The sequence below is a fragment of the Pleurodeles waltl genome, chromosome 6, assembly GCF_031143425.1.
Source record: "Pleurodeles waltl isolate 20211129_DDA chromosome 6, aPleWal1.hap1.20221129, whole genome shotgun sequence".
Lineage (NCBI taxonomy): Eukaryota > Metazoa > Chordata > Amphibia > Caudata > Salamandridae > Pleurodeles > Pleurodeles waltl.
In genome coordinates, this window is record NC_090445.1 from 1,578,043,048 (window position 1) to 1,578,063,217 (window position 20,170).

At 45.9% G+C, this 20,170-nt stretch overlaps 1 protein-coding gene across 3 annotated transcripts in view; it reads left to right on the forward strand.

Moving 5' to 3' along the window:
• Window positions 1-20,170, forward strand: part of LOC138301163 (uncharacterized) — a 377,689-nt gene that overhangs the window by 65,555 nt on the left and 291,964 nt on the right. Inside the window, exon 1 of one of the 3 annotated variants that reach the window (XM_069241354.1) lies at window positions 8,068-8,740. The exons of 1 other annotated variant lie outside the window; for it this stretch is intronic. The gene's annotated coding sequence lies outside the window, so the exon portion shown is untranslated. Of the gene's footprint in view, window positions 1-8,067; window positions 8,820-20,170 lie in introns of those variants that run through there. One more of the 3 variants, XM_069241355.1, reaches the window with a different exon arrangement.

Here is a 20,170-nt window from a genome sequence, read left to right on the forward strand (position 1 = left end):
TTCATAGTATGGTATGACCTGTTGTTGTGTAGTATGATAAAATGTGGGATGATACGGTATGGATTGTCATTGTATTGTTTGGGAGACTAAGTCATCTGCCCAGAATCACGGGATGTTGAGCCGATGCTGGGACCCACATCCCAGCTCCAGAGTCCCTAATGCCACACCACCCTACCTCGGTAATAGCACCAAGCCGGCCCTATACTGCATTTTTGCTTAAAAACAGAAAAGGCCTGGCTGGCATGGAGAGGAAAGGGAAAGCGTTGTTGATACCAACATTCAAGGATACTGTTCAAACTGGGGCCGAACGATAGGCTAGCTCTGATGGCAGTATGATACAAATTAAGTTTTTACACATTTCTAAACCTTTCCATGCTTCAGTAGCTGTGGCAGTTTTATTTGTTTTTATCTCCATAGTTCTGTGTGCGAAATTTAGAGATTGAGAAATGAGTTAGGTGGGCCATATTGAGATCCCTAGAAAACAAAGCTGTTTATCTACTCGCTGCAGAAACCGCAGAAGTTTAGGGTTTCATCACAGGAAACAGTCAATGCACAGGCTGCATCTGTTAAAGCTTCCTCCCTAAGAGAGCATAGAAAGAGCGTCCCTCATTCGAGATAGGCTGCGTGTTTCACAAAGCAGGTGCAGGATCAGTACAAAATTAAAGACAGATCAGGTGCCTCACATCCAGCATTAGAGTAAGTTTCCAATAAACACAAAACAAGAGCAGCATTCGTGCACATTGGTCCTCACGCTTGTATGTTAAATTGATTTCAGGTCATGTAGTTATCTCTTACTAATCGCTATGTTCGGGGGCGACGTTCCAGTGCCTAACTTGTGCTTATTGTTTCCAGTGGTGAGCACCAGCACTTATTTATCAGGGCCGGCGCTTATTCTTCTGCCTCAAACATTTGCTGCGAGCAAAAGACACATATGGGAAAGACGAAGGAAGGGGAAAACGAAAAAGTGTCACAAAGGGAGAAAGCAGAAAGCTGCAAAAGTGAGCTGAAAGGGCAGGGAGTGGCTTTAAATTGACTGAAGAGGCCCGAGATGGCTTCAAAATTACGCTGCCTCAGTATTCCGTGCTGGCACATTTAAATGTAGCAGCCGTGTGTTTGAAGAGGGCTTTGGGCACCGGCACGTTTTTATTTACAAATTAAACACCACGTGGTTCACATTAGGTAAAACTGCTCAAAATAAAACGCTATAATCTAACGCTACAATAATAAGGTGTAAAACGTAGCAGTATGTGTCAGAAAGGGAAACTCTTTCATAGGCTGTATTGGGCAGCACGAAACTGTGAAACCTGACATCAGTCTCGGCCTCCCTGCTTCACTAATGTTGTGGTCCTAGTCAAATACTGTAGTGTGAACAGTGCTTTAAATGGGAAAAAATAAGGGCAGGTACTGCTTAAAATGAGCTAGTAGTGTGGTGGGTGGGGCTAGGGGCAGGGCTAAGAGCAAGACATGAGGATACTTTATGACTTAAATACGCGTTGCAGCAATACCAAAACACATGATAACCTGTTTTTATTTAAACACACTTAACTCGTTACACAAGATGAAAGCGAAACAATTATATTTTAACATTTCTTTTGTTTTGTAATATTTGCAGCTTCTTAATGCTGTATTGTTATTTGGTGTCGTTTTGCACAATACTATATATTATTGAGCGGGCACACAGACAGAAAGAAACAAGCAGACACAAAGCATTCCACACTGTCCTCCTTAAAGTGTCCCGATTCTCTCCATCTTTCATTCGCTTTTCTCTCACAGAAAAACACACACACATACAAGAAGGCAAACACATACCTAAACAGACCCTCGTTCTAAAAGACGCAGGAGGGATTAAAGCCATATTAAACTTTCCTCCTATGGCTTTCTTGGTTGTCTCTGTCAGCGGGGCTGCCTCAATTCCTGTGTTTGCACATATGTACACAGTAGTGTGAATGTGATGGACAGCACAGGGCCTGAATGGGCCCTGTTCTGTCAAACACAGCGTGATGGCGAATACCCAGACATTAGCCACTTAATCCCTGCTGAATAGCTCAGCGGGGGTCGGCTCAGAGCTACAGCAGCACCTTAGCTGTCAGAGGCAGGTTCAACTCTGACAGCCTAGTGCTCACCAGCAGCTATTAAGCCTACCTTTCATGAGTACCGGTACTCTCCTTGGCAGCAGAGAAGTGCCGGTACTCAGAGTGAGAAAAATAAGAAGTGCCGGTACCGGTGAGTACCGGCCCATTTAAAGCACTGAGTGTGAAGGGACCCGTTACTGCCACAGGCCGAAAGCAGCACAGCGTAGAGCAAGGGAGCCGCTGCTGCCTCAGGTGGCTCATCCGTGGCAGTGCGAGGGTGGGGCGTGGCTCTCGGCTACACACCAGGACATTGAGGAGGCGTTGCGACGTAGTGGCACGGTGTAGCCCTTCTGCCAGGTCGGGCAGAGCGCAGCCGTGCAGATGTGCTCAGGTCAGGTGAGAGAGGCGTCCGTGGCACACGAGGTACCTGGCATTCTCGTCGCCAAAGTAGCATTTGGGCCACCAAGGTGCACCTAGTAAAGACATGGGCAAGTTTCCATGCAGAATACTAAAGACCAGTGCTTAATTTGTGCTTGTTGTTTCTGGTGCTGAGCACCGGCACTTATTTTTGAGGGCCGGGCCTTATTCTTCTGCCTCAAGCATTGAGCAAAAGGCACATATGGGAAAGACGGAGGCAGAAAAAAACGAAAAAGCGTCACAAAGGGAGAAAGTAGAAAGCTGCTAGAGTGAGCTGAAGAGGCAGGGAATGGTTTCATATGGATTGAAGAGGCCTGAGATGGCTTCAGGATTACGCTACCTCAGTATTCCGTGTTCACACATTTAATTGCAGCAGCAGCATATTTAAGAGGAGGGCTTTGGGCACCGGCACATTTTTATATACAAATTAAGCACTGCTAAAGACCGCACCTAGCACATGAGGTCTGCTTTTATTCAGCTCATCAAACATAATGTCAGGCTGAATTAACCCTGGACACTCACAGGGTAGACATGAGAAACAAATTCACAATACCCAGGTGTTTATATTCCCTCAGGTCCTGAACTTAGTGGGCGAGTCTACGTGGCCCACAACACTACACAAGACAACACCTTCATTCTGGGATCATATATTGGTCACAGGTAACTTGAGAAAGTTCAGCCGGTCAAGTTTAGGGCCATTATAGATAGCGCTTTCATAATCACATATTAGAAACGGTAAATACTTTTGTCCCCTCCTCACCCCACCATTGTTTCCCCACTCCAAAATCTAGAAAGGATAAATACCCTACATCCCTCACACTTTCTAAGCCCATGACATCATTTGCAGGGATCTGCTGTCCAATTGTTTACTGCTGATTTATTTGGGAGTTGTGAAAAGTGCTGGGCACACCCTCAAGGTTGCTTTTGCATGGTCTATGCATCATTTCAAGGTGGACCACATCAAGCCTTTCCAAGTTGCCCCTATGCTCCTTTATGGCCATTGAAAATGTTCACTATCTTTAGCTGACTTTAGTCATATAGCTTGTTCACAGCGAGGGCTGCATTAGGTGGAAAGAATCTAAACTTGGTCCCCAGGGCTTCGACACTCTTGAAGGACCATAGGTGTGACATTGAGAAGAGTCTTTTCCTTGTCTGCTAGCAGTGGGAAGCCCGCTTGAAAAAGTCTTTACCACATTCCTGAGCTGTTGGTGGTTCTCTTGTGACCTCCAGGACAAGTTTAGATTCTTGCGTGGTGTGACTCCCGCATGCTGACTGTTCTTTTAGCAGGATCAATTCTTATGAAGCGTTTTGGACCAACCAGCCGGGGTTGGCAAGAGTACTGATTCTGTGTAGAACTGTCCTGGATTGACATTTTCTTTACCCAGAAGGACGTGTAGAGTTTAACTGTCTGGCCTCTCGGCTCACGCAGCACTGACAATGTGCACATGTCCTGTCTGACCTCTGAGGCTCGCATAGCTCTTACAGTGTGCATAGGCCCTGTCTGAGCCCTTAGGCTCACACAACTCTTGCGGCGTACATGTGTACTGTCAGACCTCTCAGACTCACACAGCTCTTACAGAGTACATGTATCTTGTCCGACCTCTTAGGCTCTTACAGTGTTCACGTGTTATATCTAACCTCTCAGACTCGCACAGCTCTTAGTGTGCACAGGCCCTGTTTGACCTCCAAGGGACACTCTGCTCTTGCAATGTATCTCAGGCCATTCCTGCGTTACTGCTCTATTTCACAGCTCTTTTACTGCACACTAGCCTTGTCTCACCTCTTGAGCACACGCTGCTCTTGCTGCCTTCACCAGTCCTGTCTGACCTCTCTCGCATAAAGTTATTGCAGTGTATACAAGTCCTGGCTAATGTCTAGGACAAACACAGCATTTGCACTGTATAAATGTACAAGGCACTGATAACTCATATTCGCATTGCTCAATGAGTGTTACCGAGGCCAGTCCTTTTGTGACACTTGTTAAATCAGCTGATACAATGTACCTTGTGTGGGTCTAAGTTGCATCAATGCTAATAAAACATGTATGATGTACCTTCAATAATGACATGCATTATTTCCAGAGTGCCTCATTCTGTTCTTCCAGTCTCCAGTGTTCCTCCTTATTACGTAAGCAGCTTTTTCAGGGTCCCTGTAAAGCTGCAGGGATGAAGGCCTCACATGGCAAGGAGAGCCCCTCCATTCTCTGCTGTTAGAATTGTTGTGGCCCGCCTTGTTGTTTTCACTCAGTAAATACTTCAGTCTTTGAGTCTAGTCAGTGTTCTCCGAGCTTTAGTTCGCATTTTCCAAGTGCATCAGACTCTATTGACCGGGATGCTCCCAAATGGTACCCCATATACAGCACATAGATTGGCTATGGCCCACTCAAACCAGGTCATTAGTAAACTGGTAGTTAGTGGGAGCTGTATCAATAACGTAGGGGGCGATTATTTTACCATTATCTATGGTAGAGAAAAAGGCATCCCAGCTCTCCTTTGATAACATCTACCCACTCCCTCATGACTGTGGTCCTTCCCTCCCCCTGGATGTCTGTTGTGGGCTGCATATGTTAGAACATCATGGTGTGCCTTTGGGCTCATGTGTGTTGTGCATACAAACCAGGTGTAGTATGACTTGTGTCGCATGTGAGCAGTCATTGCATGTGGCACAAAATGGTGGGTCCTCTGTCGAGGACAGCCTGTACAAAGCAGGAAGAAATCCCAGGAAGTTGCATCCATCTTTGGTTGACTGGGTTGATGGTTTACTTAACTAGCTCCATCACTTGATTGGACCTAGTGTCACGCTAGTGCCCCAGTCCATTCAGTCAGTAGATTGTGTTTGTCAGGAATTCTTGGGAAGATATGCGGCATTTGCACATTGGGATGTCTGGCCAGGTACAGAAGCTAGGAAGCTGTTCTTGTCTCCCAAGCTTGAAACTAGCATGGTACCCTGGAAGAAACTTTAATGCCGCTTTGGAAGAAGAGGAGGCTGAATTGCTAGCCCCAGCGGAATGACAGCAGGGCCAAGCTGACTGAAGCTTGATGGGAGCCTGTCTTGAACTTGCTGCACATATGTTAGAAGAAAGCTGTAAACCTCTGCCTTAAAGAGGGTCAAGGAACAGAAGGAGACACTCTAGGACTAGCCAGCATTGCCCTGATCCACCTGATGCCTTTCCATGCGGTTGTGGAAGACTGTTTCATACTTTTCAAGTTTGAGAGGGACGCATGTGTTTTTCCCTCTCACCCTAGGTCTTGTGTAGTTTCCCCTTGGATCAAGGATATGCGTCCTGATTCTGGAATTTTTTAACCCTTTTTTTTATAACCCTTACTGTTAAAGATTTATCAGACTTTAAAAATATGAACTTGAATATAACACTCCGATCCCCAGTTGCTTGTAGGATGTGCTATGTCCAGCAGAAGACATCGGTCTGTAGCTGAGCCCTGACATCTGAAAACTTTGATGAAGTCTACTTTTCAAGAGATTAGGCCCCTAAAGTTTAGGGGACCTACTTTCTGCACCAGTTCATTTCCAGCACTGGTAATTGCTGCTTTTCTCAGAGGAGAGCAGTTTGAGCAGTAACTTGCACCCTGCTGAACTGTCATGCACCCTCAAAAATCATGGGCCTGCAGATCATAGAGGACCACTAAATGGACCATGAAATTTTGACTTTGGAGTTTTACTCTAAAACCATCATTTTTCTCTGGGTAGGATTCCCACTTTGCTTCTGTGTGGTGGACTTTTGAGGGTTAAAGTATGTTTGTCTTTGTGACAGTTTTGGAGGATGCTGAGCTGCCTTACTTGGAATACGTTTGCAACGCAAGGCCACTGAAGAGCTAGAATGTAAAGGAGTCTAGGATCTCTTTGCCCTATCTTCTGCTATCGGATAGTTGACTGGGGTGTGGAAAGTAACCCACAGTAAAAACTGGGGCAGAAAGCTCTGCGAGTGGCTGTTTCATGCCAAAAGTGCCCACAGGATATGTTTGTCCTTTAAGGATCATGTTATTTTGAATTGTAGTCGGTGCTTAATTTGTGGATAAAAACGTACCGGTGCCCAAAGCCCCCCTCTTAAACACGAGGCTGCTGCAATTAAATGTGGGAACACTGAAAACCGAGGCATTGTAATCCTGAAGCCACCTCGGGTCTCTTCAATCCATTTAAAGCCACTCCCTGCCCCTTTAGCTCACCCTTGCAGCGACGCTTTTTCGTTTTTCTCTTTTCTGTCTTTTCCATACATGTCTTTTGCGCGCAGTAAATGCTTGAGGCAGAAAAATAAGTGCCACACCCCAAAAATAAGTGTTGGTCCCCAAAAATAAGTGCCAGAATCAACAAACACAAATTAAGCACTGATTGTAGTGGATTAGAACTCTAAAAGTTCTTGTGGCTATATTTCTGCTGCAGAATGAGCTATGGGGTTCTGTGTTCCTTAATTTAACTACCCCATATTTCTTCTCATAAATGATGGTATATTTTCTAAAACTTATAGTGAGGAACATGCTGTTTATTTTGTGTTATGCACGAGTGTTACTGAATCTAAATTCAAAACCCACTGGAATATCTTGTAGTAAGCACGGACTGTTTGACCCTTCTATCCTTGGAGAAACAAGTGAGTGAGTAAATTGGGGGGCCAATGCGACTGCTGTAGTTCCTATGCCCTGGGCCACTCGTGGTAAATTACAGTAGCCACTAACCACCAGTGGTACTGTATATTACCAATGAGTTTCCCGGGACACAGAGGACTGGCCTCGCAGTGACTCAATCCCACATAGAACTGCTGTGTAACTGCTGGATGGCTCTTCACTCTGCTGGTGCTCCCCAATGTAAACCCAGATTACTGATCTACGAAATCTCATTCTGGTCCTGTGCTCCTAAAACAGTTCTGTTCTTGACCCGTCCAATGGAGCAAAGCACTCGAGATGGCAACACTGGAATTATTGAGAAATGTTGAGAGAACGTGTGTTATGTCTGGCTGAAATCCGTTGTATGCTCGTACTGCAACTTGTTTGCTGCCAATAATTAAGGTTACTTAAACTGCTGAGAATGGAGATGGCATGAGTCTAGAAATATGGGGCTCGGAAGGGGGAGAGGAGGCCATCAGCCCGGGATATCAGTACGTGATATAATTATAATTAATATACAGAACACTTCAAACTGAATGAGCCTTTAGTGCTTCAGGATAGCATCCACATCATTAATGCTCCTTTTTGCAGAAGAATAAATGCTTATGTTGGAAAGAGTGACCTCCTCCCTCATCAATGTTGCTGTAAAAGCAGGCCCTCACCGACCTACGTTTTGTGGGTCAAAGCTGTTCAATTAAATATATGAAGATTGTCTAAGGGACAGTGAGCTGTCAGAGAAAGGTCTCACATGAAGAGGCATTCTGACAATTGCTGCTATTCTCAGGTCGATGTTTGAACCCTGACGTCACAACTCACTCCAACAAGTAATAAAAGGCTAATTCTGCATGCATAACTATCTTGCAATTATATTATCACCTGCTGATTTGACGTCACAATAGCCTGATATAATGACTTCACGGTCAGTAGACTGACTATAAGTCAGTACTACATGCCATGCAGCGAGTGTACCCAGCCCCTCGAGCTGCGTTTACAGTGACGGTGGCAGGCTCCCGATATACGATCCCTCGCACCTGCACATCAATAGTAGCTAGGAAACCGCGCGCTTTTCTCCCGGAACACTGTAATTGCCAATTTCGTCGTGCTAGGGGCTGGTGGGAGACCGCGCCCGCGGGGGCGGATGACATGCCGCCCCTGCCGCTGCGCTCACATGCCAGGCTGCAGGTAGCCGCCGCGGTACGGAATCGAGCGCTGCGGCTTCCTGAGACGGCAGAAGATTGGTTATCGATCGTCGAGCCATCACATCGTGTCTGCTGCGCCTGAGGGGGGAGCCTTCCCCTGGCTCTGGGCGCGCTGCTGCGCCACAGCCCCTCAGCGGTCATCCTCAGTGGGGTCCCAGAGCCAAGGACGGGACGGCCGCGTCCGAGCGATGGCTGGTGCGTGACCGCAGATGCCTGCTCTGCCTCTCTCCGCCGGCTCCGAGCGATGGGCCGTGTCTGACTGCAGGTGCCTGGCTGCCTTGCTTCTCCGGCTCCCAGGGATGGATCGTGCGTGACGGCGTGTGCCCCCACTGCGTCCCCGCTCAGACACCGAGCGATGGATCGTGTCTGACAGCAGGTGCACGCCAGCTCGGTCCTTTCGAGGAATCCACCTTCGCAACGTTATCTTCCACCGAACAAGGTCAGAGTCGCCTCGAGGATGCGGTATGCGGAGTCGGATTTAGAAATATTTTACAGGCGTAGCAAGGATGCAAAATGAGGTGTGGGCGACGCTTGTTTTCTGCTGCTAAAAATGAATGTTTTTTTTTAAAGTTCTGGATGAGATAGCTCAGTGGGTTAATGAGCCTGCTGCGGTCCTGGCATGCAATGCGTATTTTTTCTCGAGCTCTACGATTCTCGCTCACCTATACCCCTTTAAATTAAGAAGGTCTAAAATACTGTTTTACCGCAGGAAATTAAACATATAGATTATGATCTGAGTTAAAAGCTCTGCCCTCCCACGCAGATTGCCACATGTTATGTCCATGAAGGCTCCACGGGCTCAGCACATGCAGAACCCATGTCCTCCAACAAGCAGCTATTTTTGTAACAATCATAATGTCTGTAGAGTAAACCACGCATAAGGAGATAAGTCCAATAATTTGTTATATGCCATTTATAGGGCATTATATGCAAAACTAAAGGCAGTTTGGGGACCCAGCAATTTGCAGAAATTCGCGAATATAAAGAGACCAACTCACGTGAAAACCTTGGTTCAGTTAGGGATTCAAGTGAGGAAGAGTTTACATCCAATACAGCTATTGTACATAATCTTTAATTTACTGGTTTCTCCTATTAAGATTTGTGTTTTTGCAGAGCTAGGATGACTGCTTTGATTAGCAAGAAGCAGGGGTGTAACCTGGTGTAGGGGGGCCTCACACACTTGAGGGCACCTCCTTTCAGCTCAATGCCTAAGCATATCTCTGAGATAAAGGGACTTGGAAGGGTCACTGCTTTCACATTAAGGGGTTGGAGCATCATTTTGCGTTACCCCACTAGCAGGAAAGTAATTCTAGTGTTTCAGCCCTTCGACCTGGAAGTGCCGATGCTTTCTGTACCCAATGACTTTTTATAAGGTCGTAGATTTGAGTGTTCATGGGTGGGGTTGTAACATTTTAAAGGAGGTTCTGTGCTCTCTGGTGAGTCAGTGCAGGTCATGTAGAGCAAGCTCTGCTGTGCCACACGTTAGTCACAAGATACCTTTGTTTGCCCTTTTCCATACTAGAAGAAGAGATGTGTGCTTTGGGAAAGGTCCTTGTAATTCCACGTAGCAGGTTTCCTGACTCTGCCAACATCTTTCCATTGCCTGGGTTGATTGGCGCCATACTCATTCGCTGCCTGTAAGTGCCTATTAGTGCTTTCCAGTTTTCTGCTGCTTAGTGCTTTTGACACTTAGTTTTTACCACCAGGAGCCATCCACTTTTTCTTGCCTGTTCGCTGTCCCGTTTCCCTCCACCCAGCGCCCAACCCCATCCCAGGATCTACTTAATGGAGGCTGCAGCGCATCTGCACAGTCCGTGTGCCAAAGGCAAGCCCGTCTGCACCCATCCATGCCTGGACTGCGCCCAGTGCCAGAAATCTTGTCCGTCCAACCACCCACAGGTACTCTGCTGCTGAATTCCGAGTCCTGGACGCTGACGCTGCAACAACTGCTGCCTCACCTCTCTTCGTTCAATGGGAGGTCTGTTGACCTACAACCGCTGTCTCTTCACCTGCAACTCAGGACCTCTAGTTTCACAGAAACTGCACCACTCTGACTTCACTGACTGCAACCACCCCAGAATCACACCAGTGCCTCCTGCTCAATGCCCAATCTCGCTGCAAACAAGCCACTGAAGTCTGGAACACCATCTCCGCTCTCACCCCTGATGTGATTTTCATCACAGAAACCTAGCTCAGCCATTCCTCTGCTCCAAAGAACACCACCTCAACACCCAGTGGCTACAAAATGATACACCAAGACCACATCCACAAACACATAGGAGGCATCACCATCATCCACAAAGAAACAATCCACTGCACCATCACCAATGACAACACTATACCAATCATGGGACACCTCAACTTCCAACTCCTCACCTGCAACAAAATGACCATCTGAGGCACCCTCACCTAAAGACCCCCAGGACCAACCACACACTGGTTTCTGTGACGTCATCACCAACTTCATCGCCCCACTACCCATCAGGTCTAGGCACTACATCTTTCTTGGTGACATTAACTTTCACTGAAACAATCCCACCAACTCTGCCAGCCTCCTGAAATAGATGGGCAATATTGGCTTTACCCAGTTGGTCTCTGACCCCACACACAAAGCTGGACACACACTGTTCCCGTTTTCACAGCCACCAACAGAGCCAATTACAGCCAATGCTAAGAAGTCACATGGACTGACCACACCATTGTCCACTTCACTATTGCAGAATCATCATTCATCACCACCAGCCTCCCCAGTGCCCCCTTCCACAGCTGCAACAAAGTGACAGATACCCAGTGGATGGATGACCTCAGCACCACTCAGTTTGACCCTGCAACCAACCTGGAACAATCAGTCCAGAACTTCCCTACCTGGATCACCAACACCACCAACCTAGTCACCCCCATCAAACAAGTCAAGACCCAGAGGGCCACCAAACAAGCCAGCTCATACATGCCGGAACTCAGGACAATGAAACACAGCTGCAGAGAACTGGAGAGAAGATGGCACACCAGCGGAGGCACAACAGACGGAGCCACTTTTAAGTCAGCCCTCAACAATTTCCACTAGTGACTCAAAGACGACAAAAAAAGACACCCTGGCAAACCGCTAACCACACCAAGGAACTCTTCAGCATCGGCAGAGTTCTCCGGCCCCACAGCCACCGAGACCATGATCCCTCACTCATAGGAACTCTGAAACTCTCTAACTCTCCACTTCCACAACAAGATCTCCGCCATCTACAAGAACTTCGAGCCCCAACCTATTGACCTCTTCATCCTCCTTGCTCCAAAGGAAGCCTCCCCCGATCAGCTACTCACCGTTTGGGACCAGTTCACCACACAAAATACAAAAGCCATCATGAACTCATCCACTCCGGAGCACCCACAGACCCCTACCCCCGCACCTCTTCAGCCTCCGCGGCAAGGACATCAGCCACCAACTCACCACCATCCTCAATGTGTCAATCACCACAGCCACCTTCCCTGGCACATGGATACACATAATTCAGACCTCTCCTCAAGAATCCCTCCACTGACCCCAGCAAACTCCAGAACTACTGCCCCATCTCACTGCTCCCTTTCCCCATTAATGTCCTGAAGAAAGCCATCAACCACCCAATACCTGGAGAGGAACAACCTGATTGATGCCTCCCAATCTGGTTTCCATGCCAACTACAGCACCAAGACTGCTCTGATAGCCTCCACTGATGACATCCGCACCCTCCTCGACAGAAAAAAATCAGTGGCCCTGATCCTCCTTGACCTCTTCACAGCATACAACACCGAATCCCACCACACACTCATTAAGAGACTGCACCACATTGGGATCCAGGAAGATGCCCTCAGATAGAGCTCATCATTCCTTACAGGATGAACTCTAAGAATTTGCCTACCTCCCTTCGCCTCAGAACCCAAGAGCACAATTTACGGCGTACCCCAGGGTTCATCCTTCAACCCCCACCCTCTTCAACACCTATAAGAGACTTCTAGCCAATATCTTCAGAACCCACAACCTCAACATTCTATCCTGTGCCGACAACACCCAGCTCCTCCTCTTGCTCTCTGCAGACCCCACCGCCATGAAGACCAACTTTCACAACTGCATAAAGATTGTCGCTGACTGGATGAAGACAACCTGTCTGAAGCTCAACACTAACCAGACCAAAGTTCTGATCTTTGGAAACAACACCTCCCCTTAGAACGACCTGACACGTGGTGGCCCGCCGAACTCTGACCCACTCTCACACCAACTGACCACGCCCACAACCTCAGCATCATCCTAGACAACAAGTTCACTGTGAAGCCACAGAGCATCAGTCTCCTCCACCTGCTTTCACACCCCCACATGTTCTGAAGACTCTTCAAATGGCTTCCCATCAGTAAGAGGAAAACAGTCACTCAAGCGCTAGTCACCAGCCAACTGGACCATGGAAAAGGCACTGTTCGCAAGAACTACCATCAAACTCCTAAAAAGACTACAAACGATACAGGGCTCACTGGCCAGACTCACCCTTAACCTGCCCAAATGGACCAATATCACTCCACACATGAGTAACCTCCACTGGCTCTCCTCTGAAACATGCGCCTGGTGCAATTAAATGTCCAAGCACAGAATACTGTGGCAGCGTAATTCTGAAGCCATCTCAGGGCCCCTTCAATCAATTTACAGCCAGTCCTTGACCTCTCAGCTCACTCTCACAGCTTTCTGCTTTCACCCCTTGTGGCGCTTTTTCGCTTTTCTCTTCGTCCGTCTTTCCCATATATGTCTTTTGCTCCGAGTAAATGTTTGAGGCAGACAAATAAGTGCTGTCCCTCAAAAATAAGTGCCGGTGTTCCTCACCAGAAACAACAAGCACAAATTGAGCACTGATTGTATGGGTCAAACCTTTTGTAACTGCTTCACACGAACCGGGGATCTGCAATTTGCACATTGACAGGTTTGCGAATTGGAAGGCAATTTGCAATGTGGCCTATGTTCAGGATGCATCACATTGTGCATTTGGAGACCGCATCAAAACAACCTGTCTCCTGAATATTAATTGGCAAGTCACAGTTTCTGGCCTACTTATCATTGGCTTCAAGTTAGCGATGGAGGCCTGAAAGGGACTGCAGCCCTTGCATATGCATTCGTAAAGGGGAAACATATTTTTAAAGCAGCCGGTGTCCATTCAAGAGACCAGTGGGTCTTTAGCTATAACAAAGAAAAGCTCCAATTTGGGAGAGTAGACAGTCCTTGTGACCACAATTGAGGCCCACAACCATTGATTCCGTCCTCTCTGATTTGCAGATAGGAGGGATACTTCCCTTTCAAGCCCCCTCCTATTGGCTGTTTTAAGAGGGTTTTAAAACCCCCCTTGAGTCCGAAAGAATAGTCTGATTTGTTAAAGGGCTTATGTTAATAGTGAAAAGGTATTTTGCAGTGACAAGCACTGTGTTTTTGTGAAACACAGGCTTTGGGACTGCAAGATCTTTTTTACATCAGGCCCTGAGTATTGAAATGATTTCGGAGAGTGAATCGAGCCTGTATTTGTAGCTGAAATCAGTGTGTCTAACCTGCCACTGATTACAAATGAATGCAAAGCCTCTGTTATAGTTCACTTCTGCGTTTTGGGAAAGTGCCTGGAAACATGCTTTTGCATTTATTTGAGTGTTTATTGTATTTGAAAAACAAGCATTTGCAATGCAATGGGTCTTGCGTTTGCTCGAGTTAGAAATTTAAAATGCTAATAGCTCTAACTGGACTTTTCTTGCCACTTAAATTGAAAATGTAAAGTAAAACAATTGATGTAAGCGAGCTGAAGTGCCATGGCCGCCATAAGCATGAGCGCAAAGGAGAGATGTAAAAAGAAAAAGAAGCTCACTCGCAGTTACACGGATCGACATTCGTGCAATTATCCATGTAACGGGCGGTCCACAAGGTACTAACAAAACCTTCCAAGGAGGGGCTAATGCAAAGCACTTACCAATGATGATAAAGGATTTTTGAAAGCCAATGCCAGGAATGAGTGAAAGTGATGGGCGTGAGGTGGGCGTGGATAAAAGCCCTCAATACTTAGCACAGATCAAAGCACTTGCGCACTCGACCTAAAAATGGCTCATTCGTACTCACATTTGCACTAGCATGGTTGTCGTACAACAAACACGAATAGGAACACTTAGTGGTTTTACTAAATACATCCACAATCTGTTTTATTAAACATATTTACCTCTGCCATCCTAACCAATCAATCAATCAGGGATTTATAAAGCGCACTACTCACCCGGTAGGGTCTCAAGGCGCTAGGCGGGGGGGGAGAGCTACTGGTCGAAAAGCCAAGTCCTGAGGTGTTTCCTGAAAGATAGAAGGTCCTGGGTCAAGCGGAGGTGGAGTGGTAGGGAGTTCCAGGTCTTTTCGGCAAGGTGAGAGAACGATCTTCCTCCGGCGGTTGTGCAGTGGATGCGAGGCACGTAGGCGTGGGCGTGGTTGGCGGAGCGAAGGTTGCGGGTGGGTGTGTGAAAGGTGAGTCTGTTGTTGAGGTAGGTGGGACCTGTGTCGTGGAGGGCCTTGTGTGCGTGGATGAGGATTTTGAAGGTGATCCTCTTTGATACTGGTAGCCAGTGTAGGTCTCTGAGGTGGGGTGAGATGTGGTCACAGCGTGGGATGTCCAGAATGAGGCAGGCTGATGCGTTCTGGATTCTTTGCAGTTTTGTTTGGAGTTTGTTTGTTATTCCTGCATATAGGGCGTTTCCGTAATCCAATCGGCTACAGACTAAGGCATGGGTGACGGTTTTCCTGGTTTCGATGGGAATCCATTTGAAGATTCTGCGGAGCAGGAGGAGGGTGTTGTAGCAGGAAGAGGCAGATGGCATTGATCTGCTGAGTCATGCTGAGTGTGGAATCCAAGATGAAAGCCAAGTTGCGTGCATGAGTGGTGGGTGAGGGTGCGGATCCTAGGGAGGTGGGCCACCAGGAGTCATTCCAAGCTGAGGGGTTGGTGCCGAAGATGAGTAGTTCTGTCCTGTCTGTGTTTAACCTGAGGTGGCTTGATTCCATCCAGCTGGCGATGGCGTGGAGTCCGTTGTGGAGGTTGTCCTTTGCAGTAGTGGGATCTTTCGTGAGGGAGATGATGAGCTGAGTGTCGTCAGCGTAGGAGACTATGTTGATGTGGTGTAATCGTGCGATGTTGCTTAGGGTGGCCATGTACACGTTGAAAAGTGTGGGGCTGAGTGAAGATCCTTGAGGGACGCCACAGGTGATATTGGAGGCTTCTCATAGGAACGGCAGGAGGCGGACTCTTTGGGTCCTGTATGTGAGAAATGACGAGATCCAGTCCAGGGCTTTGTCGCGGATTCCAGCGTTGTGGAGGTGTATGCGGAGAGTGCGGATTGTGAAAATGTAATAAATACCTCAAAAAGGGAGGCAAGCGCATACTGGAATATTTATTGTGCATTTATTATGCATTACTGTATGCAATAAACAATGTACAGTGAATGGTAAGGTAGCACAATCTTAGATAACCCAAGCCGTTACTTTATTCTTTGACAGAACCATGTAGCAAAGACCAATCTATTTTTTTAGAATGCCATTTTTAATTAGATATGAATGCAGTTATTAACAATGTGCACGAAACATCTATTTATAGAAAGCACGGTTGTAATAAGGTGTTAATGTTGATTTCCATGTATCACGTACGCCCCTGGTCCAGCGAACCTCTTATTGGCTCTTTCTCTCTCTTGCCCTCTTCTCTCTCCATCATCCCACTTCCTCTCTGTCCTTCCCCCTCTCGGTCTATATTCTTTCTGCAGACTCCACATCTCTTGCACCCTGTTCTTCTAAGTGCCCCTCTGTTTATCTCCCGCATTTCCTTTTCCCTATATACATTTTCCACCCAATCTCCCAATTGCTCCCAAAGTGAAAACTAAAATAAAGGTAAGGGACACACAACGCTTTGGGGCTTCAAACTGACCATTCAGGTAGTGTTGGGGGGCGGGGAGGTCTGGGTTATGTGCATGTTTCCTCTAGACCACCATATACTGCTAAAATTGTGCCAATTCAAATCAATTACAAGTCAATTCGGGTGTTATGAGATCGAGGGTCAAACACCCTTCTCACTATACCATAACATGAACCCCTCTGATTTTAATCACTACTTGAATGTTTTGAACCATTATTCGAGCTTAGTGCCTTAAGGCCTGCCGGTCCCTAATTTATTGCAGAGGCATCGGTTGTTCCAGGGTGAGTATCAAGCCTTTAGAGAAGGATGATGTTATTGACAATGGTATAAGACAAACACTTTTGTAGTAGGACCAAGGTTGTTTGTTTTGGTATTCCCAAAAGTAGTAGGGGTGCATCTCTCTAAAAACTACGAAAAATGTGACTTCATCACAGTTTGAAATCTGAGCGCCTAATTTAAGACATCCCGATCGCTTTCCATCGTTGGAAATTATTTAAGTCCGACTGCATATGATCCCTACTAACAACTAGGTTAAAATACCTCTCACAGCACAGTGTTGCTTTGAATGACCACACCATTAATGCCTTTGGCACTGTTCTTTGTGCTGAGCATGACAATCAAAAGTATGTTTCTACAGAGTGGGCAGTTCTTGACATAATTTTTCAAGGATTCCCTATGTGTTTTTTGCTTTTCGTTTCCTATTCTCTGTAAAATAAAAAAAAAGTCCAAATGTTGACACCAAACAAATAACAACCTTTACTTATTTCAGTTTCCAATTGGTGCAGCCATAAAATGTCCCAGGTTGCCAGCACTACATAGGAACTTGAAATTTTAGTTAAGGGGTCTTTAATGCCTAATGAAAATATTTTTTGGGGTCTACCAGTCACAGTTGGGGAATTCCAATGTTCAGCGATATTTTTTGGTCAGTCTAGCTCTCGAATATTACGCTAGGAACTTTAAGCTGCTATATATTTAGTGTGTTTGAATAAGGTCAATATACTTTAGTGCCACTAGTGGACAAACTTCAAGTATCTGAGTCAATGAGCTTAAAGTGGGCCTTTCTTCTGTGCAGCGCCAAGTGGAGATGGATGTCTATTGTGGCACTGAGCGGTCCCTTAAAAAAAGTTATCATTGATGGTTTAGAATTTATCTGCCCAGCAGGGTCACCGCTCTAGAGATTATTCATCTACACTTTTGACCATTTGTCCTCGTTTGCTGCTTAGGGCTCTCTTGCCAGTTACAGGAACTGTGGTACATTCATGGGCAGGTCTGCAGATGACCTCTTGTAGTTGTCAGATGAGCTCTAATCCTCAGACTACAAGTTAAATCACACTCTTACTGAGAAAAACTGGCTTAATTGAAGGGGAGGGAGTTGTTTGGTGTGAATTGCTTTTTAGATACTATACACTAGGAACAATTCTGTGACAAAATTACTTTGAGTCAACCATACACTACATAACATACACAACTGTGTCTCAATACACTAAAGTGCTTATCTCGATTTATTTATAGTTTAAAGTGCATTTGGAAAAATTAACAAGAAACAATTCATTTAATCATGTAAACAGTTAACCAATATGTAAAAAGAGGATGACCTTGAGGTCGTTTTTTGAAACTCCATGCTCACTATGAGTGCTAATTTAATTTGGACAAGCCCATTGTTCTATCACTTGAATCAATTTATCCTAAAAGTTTTTTTAGTCCCATCATATTCAAATATACGTTCCTCTAATGAGTTGGCTTCCAACAATGTGTTGACGTGTTTCAGCCTAAGGCCTATAAATTCCTTAAAAGACACTCAGGACAAGCGAAGAACCTCTGGTAGATGGCCAGTGGCACGGTTCCAGAACACAGTCAAAGCCTCTGAATCGGGTCATAGACCACTGGCTAGATAGGATAACCACAAGGATAAAGTTCATTCAGTGAGAGTGTGCCTCTGCATTGTCCATAAAAATCAAGTAAGTGGGCTGTATTAAAATCATTCCTATCCCTGTGCATGTGTGAGCTAGGAGACCAGTTCTTTACGGATCAAGTACCTATCTGGAATGACAGACTAACCTCCACTGGCTATAGAGGTGCCTGTTTGGGGGTCCTTGTATTAGGCACCTCTTTTGCACAGTAATTAGGGTCCTTGTACGATATCCCAGATTGGCATTTTGAGGTAAGAAACACCGATCATCCGTCCTTACGGAAATGGAAGTGTGCTTGGAATCGGGAGAATATCCTACCAGATCAGTAACCGTCTGAGAAGGTGAGTTGGGAGCGAAAAAAAGGAATTTCTGTTGAGGCATCCCTGGGCACTTGAGCTAGCACTTCTGCATGCCGGCCACACGTGTTAGTTGTTTTGTGGCAGAACAGTGAGGGGATATGGCTTTTTGTTCAACTTCCCGAACTCTCTGGCTTACATGAAATCACCTAAGCTTAACCAGTCTAATCCTCAGACAAACAATCTGAGCTGTCAGGCACAGTAGCCATTTCTATGGTGAATCTCATCATGTTTGGTTCAAGTCTTGGTAGAATGCGTGATTCGCAGCATGGCTTCCCAGAAGTAACGCACTGGTGCCTCATTCTTAGCAGATACTATACTATTCTAATAAAGAGCATCAGTGGCATGTGTGAGTCTGTTGAAGGCGTAAAGCTACAGCTATGAGAAAAGAGTGAGTCTATTGAAAGTCTTGAGTCAAGGGAGGAGAAAAATAAGAGATTCTAATGTAGGATATCAGTGAAAAGATTTGGATACTGAGTCTTTTGAAGGATATCTAGCCCAAAGAGGCAATTGATGTTATTACAAAGACATCCATAAAAAATGTTAAGAACAAGTGAGACTCTACTAAAGTGAGTCATTGAAGACAGGCAGAGGTTAGATGTTACTCTTGCACAATATAATTGATAAGGGAGATGGAATACGTTAGAGCCCCTGATGGATATCAACAAATAGGAATGTGGAATGAGTAAGAATTTGGTATTTTATCACCCCGTAGGGATGAGTAAGGAGGTATATATATATATATATATATATATATACGAAGTCGATTACGAACTAATATGTTACATGCTATTGATATTTGAGATCAATGTAGCAGAGGATTCCTAAAGCTATCATGAATGTTTCTGTCCAGTTAGTTTGTAAATGAGTTAGGCCTCAACAGCGTCAGTTAACACTGTGCTAGTAGTTTCATATGTCAATGAGATGTCCAGGGTCGGACTGCACCAGAAAACAGGCCCAGGCAGGGCACCAAAATAATAGTGGCCATCATTTGTGATTAGAAAGCTAAACAAGCATTTGCAATGCAACAGGTCTCGCATTTGCTCATGTTAGAGCTGATAGCGTTGTAAACTCATAACCCGACTTTTCACATATCGGCTAAAGTGCATTTATGCATGTAACCCGAAAAAGTGCAATTAACTATGTAAAGCGCTCGATTTCTGCCAAGCGAAATCGCGCTAGTAAATTAGAGAAAAAGTATTCCACGAGCCGGACAGAAAACAGCGAGCCTCGCATGTTTTCTGTACTTGGTCAATGCGCTCGAGGAGGGCTAGCCACCGGAAAAGGCATGACCTATGCATGCCTTAGACTAAGGAAAGCAAGCAGAATTTAATAGGCAAGCACACGAACCAATGAAAAACACGGACATGACGTCAACAGGGCTCCGAGCCCTTTTCTAAACACTAAAGCGTCTCTCTGCGATACGCATGCGCGAGCGCATGCAAAGCAGGCTCGACCCTAATAAAAATGGCCTACGTTTGCAATTTAGGGCACTTTGAATACATTAATACACGCTGTATACCTGTTTTCCAAGTTATAAGGAAACTGCAAGGATTGGAACTTGCCGAAGGCAATGTGTGTTTTATATCCGGAAAATCAACAGTAAACACCGGCCCAGCAGACCATAAAACAGGCCAGGAAAAGCAAAAACACTGGCCCATACAATGACCTA